Source organism: Henckelia pumila, chromosome 4 (assembly GCF_033568475.1).
Source record: "Henckelia pumila isolate YLH828 chromosome 4, ASM3356847v2, whole genome shotgun sequence".
Classification (NCBI taxonomy): domain Eukaryota; kingdom Viridiplantae; phylum Streptophyta; class Magnoliopsida; order Lamiales; family Gesneriaceae; genus Henckelia; species Henckelia pumila.
The window spans coordinates 205,757,738-205,761,477 of record NC_133123.1 but is presented as its reverse complement, the minus strand read 5'-3'; the positions used below and the strand labels follow the sequence as shown (position 1 = coordinate 205,761,477).

The window sequence follows — 3,740 nt, the reverse complement described above, 5'->3', positions numbered from 1 at the left end:
TGCTCACAAAAGGGTAGAGTCACTTTTGTAAGCCCCGACAATAGCTTCCGTTCTGAGAGAATCTTTATTCCTTGTTCTGACCTATGCCCAAGCTTTCTATGCCACAACACTGTTGATTTTTCTCCTGAACCAATTGATGTAACAGTTAGTTCCGCCTCTTTGTGTGTTTCCCCCAACAATACATACAGATTTGCAGCAACCTTTTCCGCCTTCATAACCACAAGCGCGCCTTTCAAAATCTTCATGATCCCTTTCTCGATACGGGTTTTGCACCCAATATCATCCAATTTCCCCAAAGACAAAAGTTTTTTTGTCAGGCCCTTCACATGTCGTACCTCCTATATGGTGCGAATAGTACCATCAAACATTTTGATTTTTATGGTACCGACCCCAGCGATTTCCAAGGCATGATAATTTCCCATGAATACAGATCCTCCTGAGACTGGTTCATACTGATCGAACCATTCTCTCCTTGACGTCATGTGCCGCGTCGCTCCTGAATCCATAATCCATGCATCACAAAATTTATGTCTGCCTTCTGCAACTGTTGCTGCTTCGCTGAATAATATTTCATCACTTCCTGAAGTACTGGCCACATTTCCTTGAGATCTTTTCTCATTCCACTTTTGATCGTCCGTGACGTCCGCCGGTCTATCTCCAATAGCTGTCAAGAAACGCTCCTTTGTTAGAATTGCTTGCAACTTCAATTTCCATAGGAAAAAATTGCTCCCATTGAACTTTTCTATCTCGTATTTTGCCGACATCTTGACTACAAGAATCCTGCCTTATAAATTTTTCAAAAAATCTTTTATGATGTGGAAGATCAGTCACAGCTGCAACCAAATAGCATACTCAGAATTTTAAGAAATTTTATGCCAAGGCTCTGATACCACTTGTTGGTCCCAGGTGCGGCATTACGAGATACAAACTATGGAAATTGAAGAACAAATAGACACCAAAATTTACGTGGAAAACCCCTTAAAATATTAGGGTAAAAACCACGGGCAAGACCAAAAGATTTCACTATAATATTTGGAGAATTACAACCTCTCTCTGTGTTTTCAAAGAGACACACACTCTCTTAATACAGGAGAAAACCTATCTCACAAATATATATAGAAATACACAAGGGAGATGAAGAACACTAAAAAATCAGATGAGAGAACTTGAGAATGGGATAATCTCTTCTGAAGGAAGAGGCACCTATTTATAGGTGCAGGCTCTCGTTTAAATGCATGAAACCGCGTGCAATTATTCTCACCAATGAAATGCCAACTTTCCAACTTCCGACAGCTCATTAAATGAGCATGACTTTGAATGTTCAACTCTGACAGTAGGGATGGATCAAAGGAAAATGACAGGATTATGATGTTGCCAGGGCAACCATCGGTGAATTTCGATCAGTATTCGGGATATGTAACAGTTGATCCAAAGGCCAGTCGAGCACTGTTTTATTGGTTAAATGAGGCTGAAGATTCTTCAAGCAAGCCTCTGGTACTATGGCTAAATGGAGGTAATCTATGATAGTTTCGCTGCCCGTTTTGATTCGATCACGTTTCGTGTTAACGCATCCCACAAAAAAATTATGAAAATTCTCCATGCCAGATGAAAAATAAAATTCAATATCATATACTCGAAGGTAACTCAGAATCATCAGATATTTGACTCTACAGGGCCTGGCTGCTCTTCAATAGGCAATGGAGCAATGACCGAACTTGGACCTTTTAGGGTAAATCCTGATGGAAAAACTTTGTGGTATAACAAATATTCTTGGAACGCTGGTGAGTATCAATGGAATAAGTACTTGAAACAGGGCTACTTTGAAGAACAACATTAACTGAAGTTTTAATCTTGAAATCGCTGCATTTGCGAATATCCTCTTCTTGGAATCCACGGCCGGTGTTGGATTTTCATACTCAAATACAACATCAGATTACATTACTGGTGACAAAAGCACTGCTGCAGATTCTTATGCCTTCTTACTCAACTGGTTGGAGAAATTTCCGGAGTACAAAACCCGAGATTTCTACATAACAGGAGAGAGTTACGAGGGTCATTACGCGCCTTAGCTTGCTGATCTAATCCTCCTAAACAACAAAATCAGTAATCAAACTGTCATAAACTTAAAAGGGATTGCCGTGAGTGACATATTTTCTTGATTTGCTGTTGACAGAAAAATATTTAACATGTATGAACTTCAAATACTTGATTTCTACATGAATTCTAGATTGGAAATGCCTACATAGACTTCACGGATCAGAGAAAAGGAACATATGATTATCTATGGACAAGCGCCCTCATATCAGATGAATTATATGAAGGAATAGTCCAAAACTGCAACTTCTCGTCACGATAATCGGAATCAGATACTTGTAAGGCATACATAGATCAAGCATATACAGCTTTAGGTGACATATTCCCTTACGAAATTTTTGCTTCCTTTTGCCTCTCCACTTCAAATTCTCCATCGGTACGTATACCTCAATAACATTCATACCATACTCTTTCTTTGATAAATTTTTCACTCATGTTTCGTTCTTCGTTCTTCAGTTCTTTGGTTTTGATCCATGCTCTGGTAGATATGTCTTCAACTACTTGAACTCTCCTGAAGTACAAAAGGCCCTTCATGCCAATGTTACCGGAGCTCCCGGACCCTGGGGAAGCTGCAGGTAATATGATCCAAGAAACATTCTTGTGTTCCAATTTCCACACAAATTAGTACATTTTATTTCAAAATTTTGCTGCAAGATCCATTCTGATCCATGACTAATCTATATTATATATTCATGCAGCAATATGGTACATAGAAATTGGCATTGGCAGGAACCTGATACCGTACTACCTCTCATTAAAGAGCTGATGAACACCGACATTCGCATTTGGATCTTTAGGTAACTAAACAACACCATTGTTTAAATCCCTTTTTCTAGTACATTTATTTCTTAAGAACAGGGGAAAATGACTGCAGTGGAGACTTAGACAGTGTCGTACCGACAAAAGCAACCAGGTATTTGATGGCTAAACTTGGTTCCCCTGTTAAAACTCCATGGCATCCTTGGTACTCTCAAGGCGAGGTAAGGAAGTCGATTTGTTTGGTACTAGTTGATAACAATTTCTTCCAGGAACTTCACATGTCTAACAGGTATTTAATGAAAGGTCGGAGGTTATGTGGTTGAATATCAAAACATAACGTTTGTTACTGTGAGGGGAGCCGGACATTTTGTTCCGAGCTACCAGCCTGAGCGTGCACTTGCTCTTTTTACGTCGTTCTTGAAGGGAAAGATGCCGACTGGCCGGTGCTGAAAATGGAGATGATCGAAGGTGAATTTGAAGAATTGTTTCTGGTCATGAAGTTTGAACTTTTGCAAGTGTCCATATTATTGTCTTGACATACTAATAAAAATGCACCTGGGCTTACCTAGTGTGGTTTACTTGACTAGCGTAGTTTGCAGGCTATTGCGTTAGTCCGAGAGTTTACCCAGTGCGCACCGAAAGATAGGGGCTGCGAGTTCCCACCTCATTAAAAAAAAATGCATGTGCTTTGCAGATAAGATCACTTAGTAGAAAATACGTACGTTGCACGTGTATAACGAACGTGGTATAATAAGAATGATCGTAATTTTTTTTGGAATAATTGCATATATTACCCCTGTGAAATACCGAGATTGATAAAAACCTCCTATGAAAAAATAATGATCTACTAGCTCCCTGTGTTTTTTAATCTTGAGCACATATCTCTT

At 39.4% G+C, this 3,740-nt stretch overlaps 1 pseudogene; it reads left to right on the top strand.

Moving 5' to 3' along the window:
• Positions 1–1,317: 1,317 nt before the first annotated feature.
• On the top strand, positions 1,318–3,303 carry LOC140862660 (serine carboxypeptidase 1-like; annotated as a pseudogene).
• Positions 3,304–3,740: the final 437 nt, after the last annotated feature.